The sequence below is a fragment of the Grus americana genome, chromosome 5 (genome assembly GCF_028858705.1).
Source record: "Grus americana isolate bGruAme1 chromosome 5, bGruAme1.mat, whole genome shotgun sequence".
Taxonomy (NCBI): Eukaryota; Metazoa; Chordata; class Aves; order Gruiformes; family Gruidae; genus Grus; species Grus americana.
The window spans coordinates 14,919,796-14,934,424 of record NC_072856.1 but is presented as its reverse complement, the minus strand read 5'-3'; the positions used below and the strand labels follow the sequence as shown (position 1 = coordinate 14,934,424).

At 36.5% G+C, this 14,629-nt stretch overlaps 1 protein-coding gene across 11 annotated transcripts in view; it reads left to right on the top strand.

The window, feature by feature from the left end:
- Positions 1-14,629, top strand: part of SOX6 (SRY-box transcription factor 6) — a 374,241-nt gene that overhangs the window by 339,214 nt on the left and 20,398 nt on the right. The window lies entirely within an intron of this gene.

The following is a 14,629-nucleotide window of genomic DNA, read 5'->3' as shown; positions in this document are numbered from 1 at the left end:
GCAAAGGGCGGATACATGAAAAGGATTGTATAGCTCTCTGAGCCCTTCTGCAACACAACTATATTTTTTTCCCCAGCAGCTGTCAATTAAGTGTTTATATTTTATACTACTAATAAAAGTGTAGGAAACATTGAGAAAATTATCTCAGCAAGGCAATATATACATATACATATACATATACATTAACCAGTTTTTAAGGATTTAGCAGCTTTAAAGAAAGTTAGAGCTCTTTAAGAAGACTACCCATCAGTGCACTCACAAACTATTCAAGATGTAGCAAGCACAATTTTATTGAGGGGCAGCTGTCAAATGATAATGGAAGAATATTTCTATATGAAAATGTCTTTTTCATGATATAAATCTTCAGTGCGTTTACACTCATTTCAGTGAGAGTTCTATATATCAGGCATACAGTGTCAAGCCACTGGTGCTTATCAAGACTGAGTTTAGTCTCTAGCAGGGTTACCATGGATGGTCTGGAAGTGGATGCCACTGATATCCTCTCTACCCTATGATACATTAGAAGAGAATATGTAGATAGGTAGGAACCCTACCAGTCACTGTAGTAAGACTGATGTACTATTCAGATAGAATATTATGCAACATTTTGCTCCTTCAATTTACTTCTGTTGGAGAATACTTTTGTTTTTTTTTTAACCTGACAAGTTCTAGTTATGGCACTGTTCTTGAGAAAAGATTAAAACATCTCTAATTGTTTCCGTTAATATCCAAACATCTGACAGGTTGAAAATTTGCTTTTTTTCTTGGATCACAATAGGACCAATAAACTTGTGATTGTTGACAAATAGGGTTATTTTCAAATGATTCTTGAAATTCTGTGACAGAATTTTTCTGATAAAAAGGAATTAATATTTTCTGTATAGAGATATGAGCACATATTATGTTCTGTCTCTCTGTGACCCAGAAATAAATGGTCCAGGTAAGGTCTCATGAATTGTCCCTTCATTTTGAAGTCTGACAACAACAGCACATGTAAATGTTTTATATTTTCTTTACTGTATAGGTAGTAAATGATATGCCTGTGCTAAAACATCTTGGAGCCCTGATTCTCCTTGCTTGCCAACTAACATACATTATCTTTAATCAGTCTCTAGGCAAACCAAAAAAGCTGAATTTAAAAGTATTTTGAGCAAGGACTTGTACACAATGGAGAAGCTGCAAGTTCTATTCCAAAATGTTCCTGTATTGACTCATCCATATAGAGAAATAGTTAACTCTCAAATTTAATTCAGCAAAATATTCCTACTTACTGGCTTAATCCCATGATTAGTTTATCACATGGAACCGACACACGCACCAGGAGCATATGCTGACATGTTTTTTGCTTAATTTTTTATTTAAGTATTTTGACACAGTCAAGATTTTGGGTCTCCATAACAGTAAGATAAGATGATGACTGAAGCTCATCAGCCATTTATTACAAATAATATTCAGAAGGAGGCTAGCACCTTAATGAAACATTATCAGATTTTCCCTATTTTTTTTTTACTAGTTCCTGATAAAACAATTTCCAGATTTTCATTTTTAGGGAGTTATTATATATGAGCTTCATTTATTCATGCTTTATTGGATGTGATTGGCCACTGTCGTATTGTCTTTAAATAGAAAAATAATGAACAGAATGTAGGTAAAAAATAACTTTTGGACAGGTGTTTGCAAATTTTTTTAATTTTTTTTTTTTTTTTTAAGAAAAAAGGACCTAGGAGATACATGGAATTTCAAAAGTACTTGTTGACTAATCAGTTATTTATAAATGGCTTTGTAAAGGAATTTCCATCCTGCAGCAACCTCTCATATTTCAACATGTTGAAGGATATTTTTTTCCTCAGTTGGGATGAAAAGTTGCAACAGAATACTTACAGATACACAGTTGCTGGTTCATATGACATCAGGTCCCTGATGACTTTCTTAGTTTGGCTCATTTCCTTCAATTCATCCTTTCTCTTTCTAGTGTCCTTAATTTAGTATCTTGATACACCTCGTGGTACTGACAAACCCCGTTACTGGATAGTGCAGAACGAAGCTTTGACATATGTAACCCAAGCTACAGCGATGTGTGCCAGTTTAAGGACAGTGTACATGTCTTTCTAGAGCTAGTGGGACAGTTTGAGGCGTGATGTGTTGCCACATGGGAAATCTGAGTTCGTGAATGGATTCAGATTTCAAGACTTTGTTTAGCAGCCAAGAGATGTCTCTGGAAAAGAGGTGCTGGATGAATACCTCTGCTGATCTGAAAAAAACATTGGCATGAGTTCAAAACTGAGCTGCTTACTTGTCCTTCTAGTCGTAGACAAGGTGAATTTAGATATTAGCTGGATATAAAAAAAAGACATTTAGAATATCACCCGACTTTTGCCCCTTATCTTTGGCAAGCTAGTTAAGAGATGATACTTGTAGGGAGGCATCATTTAGAGTAGAAGTCCATTGAAAACTGCTGCTGAAATTTCAGCAGTTAAACTGTGGCCTCTGATGTACTGGACCATGCTACAGACTCTGTTTGTCTTCAAGAATATTAATGCATCTAATTGTCATGAAACTATTGCAGATCTTTCTAGGTTTGCCATGTCACAAAGTTTTTGATATGTGTTGCTATAACTTTGTGCTTCCATACGTGTCTGTTTCAGCACTGGGTTACTAAGAAACTTGACAACTTATTCTTTAGAATCATAGAATCATTTAGGTTGGAACAGACCTTTAAGATCATCAAGTCCAACTGTTAACCTAACACTGCCAAGTCCACATCTATCTTTAAATACCTCCAGGGATGGTGACTCAACCACTTCCCTGGGCAGCCTGTTCCAGTGCTCAATAACCCTTTCAGTGAAGAATTTTTTCCTAATATCCAATCTAAACCTTCCCTAGAGCAACTTGAGGCCATTTCCTCTCGTCCTATCACTTGTTACTTTGGAAAAGAGACCAACACCCACCTTGCTACAACCTCCTTTCAGGTAGTTGTAGAGAGCAATAAGGTCTTCCCTCAGGCTCCTTTTCTCCAGGCTAAACAACCTCAGTTCCCTCAGCCACTCCTCACAGGACTTGTTCTCTAGACTCTTCACCAGTTTTGTTGCTCTTCTTTAGCCTCCTCTAAGTAGAGAGCCTTGTTGCATTTTACTGTGTTGCCAAGGTCACAATCTCATCTGAATGTCAAAGGTTCCTAATAGGCATAGTAATATTCTTTGAAGACTTTGTGTGTTTCACACCTTGCTTTCTGTTTTGTCAGTTACTTACTTTTAATCGTTTTTTTCAAATTTTTTTTTAGATACAATTTGAGTGCAGGTTGCTGTAGACACATTTATGTGTTTTGTTGTGTGCTTTTATGCAAATAACATAGTCATATAGAAAATAAAGATTTCTGAAGTAACATTTTGGTGGTCAACTTTTGACCCTATCTTTCTTCATCAGAAATACATCCAGATCTCTGAGGTACAAGTGCAGTTCTAACAGAGTGTGTGGCTGTTAGATCTGTCAGATGGTTTTACTCCCATCACCAGAATTTTAGAACTTCAGAATTATGAAATTTACTACATTTAGGGAAAATATATTGACTATTTGTAGAGGATTTTTTTTGAGGGGGAGTGGGGTGAGGGGGTGGGGAAATGGGGGTGGTGGTAGGGGGAGTGGTATAACAGATTTATTCCTGAGCCAAGGACTCCAAATTTAGTCCCACTGCTGGCCATAAACTGGGGAGAGGAGCAGTCTGGGCTGCATCCTGATCCTCCAGCTTAGCTAGATCAAGGGGGCTATGGAAGTATGGTTCTACTCCCTGCCTACCTGCACACTTGCAATTCCAAGGGAAACTAAAGTGTGCAGAAACATGGTACATGTCTGTCTCATCCCAGCAGGCAGCCGAGATAGACCAAATCTAGGAAGTGCTCCTGTTTCCCATAGCTTTGACACAATCTTTAAGGTTCAAATAATTTGTTATAAGAAATATCAGCAGACTTCTGTGTTTTATGGAATGTCTTTGTAATAGTATCTAGCAATGATTTCTCTCGACTCCTTATATCTTTTCTATAACATATGGCAGTGATCTGAGTTTGACAGGATAAGAGTCATGTTTTCCTTTAATTTTAGGAGTTCTTGCAGTAATGGGTCATTGATCAGAAGCTGAAGCTACATGTTTGGGGTTTTTTTGAATCATGAATTATAAGACAAGTCTTGAAATTCTTGAAGTTTAGCTCTATGCAATTATAAGACAAATATGAAAGGATACTGCCAAATGACTTTTAAGACTTAACTTCTTGTCCCTGCCCAGTGTGTGAAACCCTTTTTAAGATTAATGGTAACTAAGTGTACTTTCAGAGATGACGTAGAATATGAAGTTGTATTCAAAGCTTGTGTAATAATCTAACTGTCATCTGAAAATCATCAAGAGTTTTTATATTAAATATGACATAAACCAACATCTCTATTACTTCCTAAGCCACCAGCAGGACTGGGCTAACTGTATTAAAAATCATACTCAGACTGTATTCAAAAACATTGCCACCAACTGTGACACCATTGATGAATAATCCACAGCTATTAGACTTATATCATTACCTGGAAATCCCAGTTGTCATGTTAAAATATATGATACATTTGTAGCTAGCAAAATTCAAAAACATGATTTGAGAGCCTCATAAATGTTCGGTGATTGGTATGCACAATTATAAACAACAGGCAATTATAGAACTAAACAAGGATTTTTTTTTTCTCCAAACCTCATCATTTTATAGGAAACATCATTCTTTCTGTAGGCAGCTTCATAATTTTGAACATTTGAGACAGTCAGTACTGAAATACAGCTAACTCGCATGGACACATCAAGACAGCTTTGAATCTAGCTATAGCAAAAACCCCTTTTTGAACATGTCTGACATATATCAACTGACTGGAGTGTGTAGAATACAGTCAGGAGCCATAGGTGACCCTTGTTTAAATTCCAAGTGGGGGAACCTAAAGTATTTAGCTTTTAGTTATCTGAGAATATTGGATGATCTGAATATGGTCTTTTGGTTCAAATTCTAAAAATGATATTCCTTTCACAGATGCTCACTTTTGGTGATAGTGCTGCTTCTTTTGAATCATATAATGTGCTCTGTGTTTATGGATCTTGTGCTTGTATAATGTGCTCTATGTTTATGGATCCTTCTGTTTTTGTAATTGTGGGCAAATGCTTTGGAAATTTGTAGGAAGTATGTTAAGGTTTTGTTTTGTAGTAGATAGAAATCTGCAGAATAGACCTAACATTCCTGTTGACAATTACTGATTTTACCTTAGCTCAGGTTGCAGTGTGGTTTCCCTCAGCAGTCATAGTTAGGGATAGTTAGTCCTTCAAGATCTGATCTTTATTATTGCCAAAGATCTGGATCTGTTAAAATACAGTTTTCTTGATTGGATCCTGGATTCAGGGCAAAACCATCTGAATGTTATTGTTTTGCCACTGCCTCACTGATTTTGTAAAAGAGAAATAACTTCTCTGTGTCCTATTTTCCCAAGTGAAAAATCAGATGCATTGTGAAGCTAAATTCATTTTTATAAAGCAAATGGAAACAGATGAAAATGCTGTATTAGTACTTAGCATTTAGTTCCACGTTCATTCGTTCAGGACCTTGTGCGTTAAATATTTGGCCTCACAGTTTGCCATTTGGGACAACAGGCACAAAGACCTCTTCTTCTGAGACCTGGTTTGATGTTTTCATTTGTTGTATTTCTCATGTGGTAGTTTTCTTGATTCTGTAAACTTTGTGTTTAGCACTTGCTGCTTCTTCCTCTGATACTGATCTACCAGTAGTGTGTTAAGTATGGACCATAGTGCTAAGGATAGGTATATGCCTGCTAGTTTAGAGAAAAACAATTTTAAATAATGTGGTGGGATCTGTCTGTCCACTTTATCTGTATCTATGTATTTACTTTATCCTTGTATTAGACTATTGCTTTTCAAAGTCCCCCAAAGGGATAACCTTTGCTATGAAACCTGGATGTTGAATCAGTCATTAAGAGGTATCTTGCAGTTCTCAGCATGGGATTGGTACTAGCCCATCTTCTTAAATTCACTGACTTTGTGCCTGTGTCCTTAGTGCCCGTGTCCTCCCTTTCACTGCCTGCTGTCTCTTACTTTAACTTGTAAGTTCCTTGGTTGAAATACCAAGTCACTGTTTGAGATTATATAGCTTTAAGCCTTATCTCTTTGATCATGGTATCTTTGACCATACTCCAAGTAGGCTGAATGCAAGCCAGTTGCAGACTGCAAGCTGCATCACCATTGGTAACAAGCTGGTTCCAGTAGTAAGCCCTAGCTTGATCTTATTAATTCCGGTTCAGATATACAGTTTTTGGTCTGAAGCTGATTTTGGACCTGAACCCAAGCTTGGAGGAGCACAAACTCAACTTGCTTTTAAAAGAATGTATTTCTGTTCAGCAGTAAGCTTAAGAACCCAGTTCTGCAGCATTTCAGATGGTGGATTTGCTGACCAACATACGAAGTCAATGAATTGCTCGGTATTTGCAGCAGTTAATAGCAGTCTGTCTTTTTTATGTCCATAAAATTAGCATTTCCCAATAATACTTGAGTTGGGCTAGCCACACTGCAAAGCATGTTGTAGTACAATGAGAGATTCTACCTGCCTAAAAGCAAGTGAAATCGAATGGCAGAGAAAGAAAGAAATGGTGTTAGGCATCATCACAGATTTAGCCTATTGCCATAACACGGTGAACAATGAGTGGCTGCAATGGCAGTAGCAGCAGTGAATGTGGAATCATGAGGAGAGGAATGAGCTAACTGGGGAAAGACAGGGAGTCTTTGCAATGTAGAAGTTAGTTTCTTGGCTGTGTGGGGAGAAGCATGAGAAAAAGGAGCCACAAAGGGAGCACAAGGCTGATATCTAAGGGTGATGAGAAACTACCACCTTATCCAGCTCCAAATTTCTGTCCATCTGTCAAAACCATTTTCTCCCTCCCTGGTGATACAGCAGACATCATGACAATTGCCTGGGTTTTGCAAAATTATTAAGTAAAAACCAGATCAACACTTTCTTAAAGGAGCACCTCTACCATATACTCAAAGCTTCAATGTTCTTATATATGCCCAATAGTAAATAATTGCTTATACAAAAGGGTGACACAGTTCCTTCTTAACTCCAAAAAAGGTTGACTTTGAGCAGCTGAAGAGGTAGGTGAAACGGACCCATATATTTGCAGGCAGATCAATCTTGGCAGGCTGTCAACACAATCCAAACCTGTGAGGTAACTTGTTTAACACCCTCCTATGCAGAGGTGTAAACAGCAGGTACTACATGCATGACAAAGCATCACCTACTTTTGTGACAGTGCTTCATAAATACTGGAAGAAAGAATGCCTCTCCATGCCAGTATTTGTCGCACATAAATATTTGTAATAGTTGCTATGGCAGTTGAGAGGGGAAAGATGAAAATCAGAAAACAGTGAAAGCTATCTGAAAACAAAGAAGTGTTTCCAGAGAGAATGCAATAAGCTCAAGTACTGTAATTTTTATTCCCCTGAATTCTTGCTATATGTCTTTGATTTAAAAAAAAATCCATAAGTGTATCTTTATTATTTAAAAATAAAATAACTTCTTATCTTGCTTAATTAGACCAGATGCTAAAAGGTGGCCTTCATTAATTGCAGTTGCCATTTTAACATCCATGGGTCTCACTGTGCCTTATACTAGAGTGATACGCTTAAATTTTTCAGAATAACTCATAACAGATCAGGAATCTGGGATAAAGTACTTAGGCACAATATTTCAGTTGTGTTGGATGAGATTCAGCACCTCAGCCCTGGAGTAATTCAGCGCCTGCAAAGGGGATAGGAATAAGACATTCTGTCTTTAAGAACCATCCCTTTTCTGATGGGGACCACTTCATGAATCTCACTGTTGCCAGCATCTCCATAAGATTTTACAGGGGGAACTTCCACTTTGAGTACTGAAAAATTTGAGCTGGGGTTGTGTGGACTGATCTTCCCATGGCATTGAAACTTATTCCTCTCAAGACACTAATATTTAACATATAGTATGCTTCTCACTTTCAGAATAATAAATCTGGATGTCCTCCACAAGTGTTACCTTCTGATTTTGAACTGTCTTAGGTATTTTTTCCTACTGCTAAATATGAGGCTTTCTTGTTTGCTGTTTCCATGCTGCAGTAATTGATTCTTATAGAATAGTACCTTTATTTTAAAAAAAATTCTAGTTAGAATTTCTGATGTTGTACAACCAACCACTGTTACAATACCCTGAGTTTTACATAGGGGTGCCTATTAGCACAGTTATGGTTAAAAGCTTGTCACAATTTCCATTATATAGTAAAACATTATTTTCAGGAATTTAGAACAAGGCTGTAAAAAGTCGCCGTGGGCTGCAGTTTTACACAGAAAATCTTTGCCCATGAGAAAATTATTGTCACAAATGCTGAAAGCATCAGTCAGTTTGCTTAGCTATTTTTCAATGGAATGAGTAAAAAATTAAATATAGTAGGTCAGTGGTTTAAAACATGTTTTTCACACTCATGTATAGCTACCACAGGTGTAAAACACCAATAGTCCTGATTCTTAGCTCTGCATATGTCTTTGTATTGCTCCAGTATCGCAAAAGGAGCTTGAAGCTGTCTAAAATAGTGCCAAATTTCCACACACAATTGAATTTTCAACTGATGGAGAAAGCCACCATTACATCATACTGCATGGAGGAGGGAAGAATCTTGCCCTTCTTCCTTACCTCCTTGAGTGCAGGGAGTGGAGCAGAAATATGAATACATTAAAGAACATCATATATTCTGGCTAAACATGAGCAATTGATACAGATTCAGGCAAATCCTTTTCTTTGTACAACTGTCTATTTTTCTAAGTTTATACTGCACACCATTTTCTCCTTAGGAACCTCAGTATCTCAGCAACAGAAAAGTGTTTAAGGGCATCTGCCTTTCTTCCACATAGGTATACCAGGTATCTAAGCAAGTGTTTAGTGCAGAACTTTGTAGCAAGGGGTTAATACTTTCTTAATTTGTACTTTGATTTAATTTTACAAAATCAGTGGTCCAAAATGTGTGTGGGGTGGGCATTACAGTTTCTCTACAGCTTCTGCAAATTATTATATTTTCAATTTGCAGTGGTAGTTTCACAGGAAGTGCAGTATTTAAAAAAAAAGTAATTTGTAAATTTTCACATAAGCCTTTATTTCATGGCAAGTTCCCCCATTTTTAATCCAAAACAGGTAAATGTGGCAATATATTTGGACATGCCATTGCCCTGTTTGTAAAAACATCTTCCTGGTTTCACTCACAAATCCCAAATGCACAGGTGTGGCATATTTGAAAAATTAGCCTTAAGAGTTTTTCCTAACATTTATTATTACTTGTTAAATTACAGCTCTTGTTATCATGTTGCTTCTGCTTCTCTCTCTTTGTGATATATTATTTACTAATTATATTATTAATTATTATAATATCAGCACCCCATGTGAAAGGCAAGAAGAAATGGCACATGCATATCCTAGCCCTAGGTCTTTGCCATCTAATTACTGATACGGTATGACAAGTGAGAACAGCAAACACTGGATGGAGGGAATTAGTTATATTGATACAAAGAATGATGCTAGAAGGTGACAAATTCAACTGCAGATTGAATGCAGGAAAATGGGCCACTAAAGCAGTGATTTCAACACACATTAAACCCTTTTGCAAAGTATTCTGCATGTCATTAATATCACATAATTTGAGGGAGGTGGTTTTGTAAACCTCTCTCCCGTTGTTAAACATAGTTCCTTTTTATAAGCCACATTGTACTTAAGGTTTTAAAATTAATTGTTTTGCTACATAGGAGCAAGCAAAGCTGTTCATTCACAGTGTTCAGCCACACCTTGAACAATACATCCATCAAATATGAGGTCAGGCTGCCTTTTTTTTCTCTGTGGTGAATTCCTGTCTATCATTTGTCCATCTTAAAACAAAACAAAGCATTGACTGAAATATGAATGGATCATGTCCTATGGCCCTTGTTCAGGCAGGATTTTTTTTTTGTAAAAAACTGTTATGGATGACTGAAGACTGCAGAATTAATCCCTGTCTTTTAAATCAGTATCATGTTTTCTAGATGTTCTAGGTGACACTGTCATGTCAGGAGAAATTTGAAATTATGTGAGTTAACAGCTCCACTGGCAAGAAAGCTGTTAATCTTATGGAAACATTTTGATGTTAAACAGATTAGTTCATTCCTCTTTGCATTGTTTAGACTTTGAATATGATTAATATAGTAACAATAATTGCTTAGCTGTTAGAACAACAGGTTTTCTGGAAAAAAAAAAACCCAAACAAAACAATTTGAAGTATCGATAGATCTTGTCAGATACCTAACAATAGTTATTAATAATATTTCTCTTGGGCTGGGGTGTTTTGGTTTTCCTTTCAGTGGGCCTCTACTTTCCTCATTTGAGTATGAAATGAAATATCAAAGGGAAACAACAATAGTGTTTGTGGAAACATTGATTGTAGTTAGACCTGATGACTGGCAATCCCTTACTTCTGGTGTCATTACTTAGGCTGAAAAACTTTCAACTTAAATATGTTTCACATTTTTTCTATCAAAAATAGCTATGTCAGAAAGGGGTTGTTAGCACGTAATTAATTATCTGTGAAGGGTCTTGAAGTCTGCAAGTGACACATGATTGAAAAATCTTATGACACTTAGATACGTCCCTAAATTTATAGTAGAAGCTGCTGCTTCATCCCATTTTCTATCTAGGTCTTTCATGGATCTTCACAGAATAACTTCTCATGCTTTTACGTTACAGCATAAGTGGGATTATGTAGGCCACTGAGGGCTGAAGTCAGGCCTTAAGCACTAATTAATGCAGTTAATATTCCATATATTTTAAAAGATTATTATATTGTTTTAGCTGTATTCCATGCCAAATTTCCATGAAGGTTAATTTTGCCATAAAATGTGGTCAAGAAATCTAAACTGTTTGGGTAAGCCATCAAGAAAGTAGTTGCATTTAGCAGTTCTAATTCATTTAAATAATGTGTATTTGGGTATGGCTCGTTGTGGAGCATGGATGTGCTAATAGCTTATTTAGAAATATTATTTCAGTATTTAATATGACCCAACTAACAATTTAGCTTTAAATGCTAGTGAGTGAACTGCTACCACTAATAGACCTGAGAATAGTTGATTTGATTTCACTATTAATTTTAACTCTAGACTTTCAAATGGGGAAAGACATATATGCATGTTGTAAGGATGGCTGTGAAAACTAGTGCTGTGTTTTAATTGAGATGAAGAATTTTGCTTGCATATGTGAAACAAATGTAGTAAAAAAGTAAACTCTCTGCCACCAAAACTGAAAACAAGGCACTTTGGAAAATATATGCTGATATATAACTGGCTAGAATTTCCTTCATTTTGCAAAGCCACGAGCCACATGCATCAGCTCACCACAAAGTCATTAGGTCTTTTTAAACTCAGATGAAAAACATTAACAAATACCACAAAAGGCTTTAGTATGGCCCCTTTGTTCATTCACATATGGCAGTTTATAACTCCTGCACCACTTGGGTCGTGTGTTTGTTTAAGCTGCCTCCATCAGGCCAGCCCTGAAAGAACAAAAGACATCTTGAGCAATCCTAAGCAGGAAATGGGCTAATCTAAACATGGCTTGTGACACTATAAGTAGAATAGAAAGGGGAGGGATTGATTAGTCATTAATGTCCAATTGACTCCATATGGATGTTGCAATAATAAGGCCTTTTTCAGTGCAGTAGCAGAGTTATTGAATTAGAGGTTTATGTTTCCTCAGAGCTGACCTTAGGGAATTCCCTTTTGGTTCTTCTTGTTGATGTTTTAGAGAATGGAGTCTCTTAAACAGGAAAAATAGAAGCCTTATCATAACCGAGTGTTGTATGGATGTAGCTAACCTGTGCTACAGTATATTCCCACCTCTTAGTATTTACTTAGTACATTTCAGAAGCCTTGCAGGTGAAATATTTTAGAGCCCATTTAAATATTGCAGTATTTCATGAATCACTCATGTCTTTCTCAGCTTTTTCCCCCTTTTCATTCACTGACATGCAGCCTGTAAGAAATGTTAGTCCCTCAAATCCCAGCTGAATAATATTTGTTTAGCATTTGGAATGAAAGCAGCTTGACAAACAGACACTTCCCTGCAGAACATTTGTGCCACTGTGTGACTACAGGCATCCTCGTCCCAGAGCTAGTTGCGTTTCCAAGTGGGTGTTAGTTTTGCCTAGTGATGACAAGACATGCCAGTAATGACAATAGTTCATGAGACACCCATTTATTTTGCATCTCTTGCTGGTAATAAAGAATGAGAAAGTCTTCTAAATGTGGATGGGGATGAAGAAGTAAGAGGCAGGCAAGGGGCAAACCAGATAAATGTTATACTAACACCACTACAAGTCACTTAGATTACAGTGAAGTGGTAATTTTTGTAACTTTCTCCAAAATTGAACATTGTACTTAATAACTCAAAATCAATGATTATTCTTGTATTCTAAACTTTCTGAAACTTCTTTTGTCATTCTTCTTTCCAGATTTGCATTTTTCTATCTGATTTGAAATACTGCTATATCTTTATTAAAGGCTGCATTTGTCTGTCCACAGGTTAAGAGCAGGAAGGGGGACTGCCAAGCCGGTTTTTCATGCTCCTTGTTTTTATGGCATTTCCATGTTTTTGAGCAACCCATCTCTAGTAGTAAAAGAGTGACTCCTGTTTGCATGTTCATTAGGTTCTGGTCTCTGCAATGCAAGCTGCTAGCAGTGCTAGTTGTATTACCACAGACAGGGCCAGATATTTTGGAGGTCGCAATCAGTCTTTTCCAAAGTAGACAAAAATGTCATCTCATCTTAATGAATAACTGATGATAGGAGCTTTACTACTAACCAGTTACTTTTACACTAGGAACCTAGAAAGATTGACTTTATTTCTATATATCCTGTCTTGGTATATGTCTATGGAAGATGGCATGCAGTATGTTCTCTAGAGTAGCCAAAGATTCATTATCTGGAGGAGCCAAAGGAAGTGTATCACTTCAAACATGAATCAATGGCCAGAGTGTGAAGAATAATTAAAGAGTAGCAGAGAGACGGATAAAAGTCTCTTTCTTTTTGCTGTCACTTCTTTTCTCTTTCTTTCCTCATCTTTTCTCAACCTTTTTTTGCTCCTTTCTGTTACGTTTATTATTGTTTGCATTCTGGTGACATGTAAAGGCCTAGTCTGAGGTTTTGTTGCAGTAGATGATGTATAAAATGGAAGGTAAACCCACATCTTGTTAAAGCCAATAGGATTAACCCTTATGTGGCCATGATTTCAGAGAACATGCTAAGAGATGGTGCCTGTCCTAAAATTCTTGTCATTACAAAAGGTGAGAAACTCAGATAAAAGCAGTAATAAATGAAAAAAAGTAACAATTGTTACTGTATATTTCTTGACATTTAATTCATGTGAAAATGTTTATCTTTCCTGTTGATGATCAGATTCTTTTTCTAAAGAACAGAGGTTCTTCTTCCCCTGCACTGTGATTAGAGAGCAATCATTCTTTTTTGGAACAAAAATATTGTTTGAAATTACTTTAATGAAGCTGTAACATTTTTAGATTCATTCTGTGGTGTTCTTTGACCCAGTATTGTTCCTAGAGTCTAGTCTGGAATCTAGCTTCCACAGAGGAGTTGCCTACCATATATCCACAAAAAGTGATCTTTCTCCTCTAATCTCCTTTTAGTTTTAAATCATCAAAGTCATGATAGGTTGAGTAAATGCAAAGCATCTAGGAAGTGAGGCAGTCCACACCCTCAGAAGCTAAAAGTGTCACTTTGAGGACAGCCCCAGGCTTTAGGCTGAAGTATAGACTTCTTTGCCAACTAAGCCATTAGGGCAGCCAAACTGTACTGCTTTTGCAATAATTTTTAATTCTGACCAAGCTCTTAATTCTGAAAATCAAAACCTCCTGCTGCGATTGCAATATGAACAGTAACTAGGAGATAGAGCATTAGTTGCCATAGAGAGACAATTACCAACTTCCTCCTCTCTTCTCACCCTTCATTAGTACTACATTTTTAGTCTATTATTTTGGGTTTATTATTTATTAGACTATCCTGAAAATATTTCCAGAAAGAAGTAAAACATCTAATTCTTTGCAGTTGTATATATCTTTTCTTTAAAAATTTCAGGCGTCTCTTTCAGCCTCTGTCAGTACTATAATTATCACAATAAGGGAAAAAATCCATACTTTGTAAAACCTGTTGAAATTGTTTTATATAGGGCATAATACTGTCTAAATATCTGATTGACAGGATGAAGTACCTAACAACAACCAGTTTGAAAACTTGTTCTTATGTGTTTCAACTTGTAAGAGCTCACTGAGCTTATGTGCTTTTTATATCATTAGCGCCCCATTTCTAAGCTGAAAAGGTACAGAGACTTTCTGGCTCCCCAGGTAGAATCACATGCTAACAGAAGTATTTTTGTGTAATGCTTTATATGTTGAATATAATTCTGTAGTTCTTAGATAGTTAGAAGAACATGGAGATTATATTACTTTAGTTATTTGCAGAAATTCATTTTGCAGATGCTTTTGTGATGGGCTATGGGTC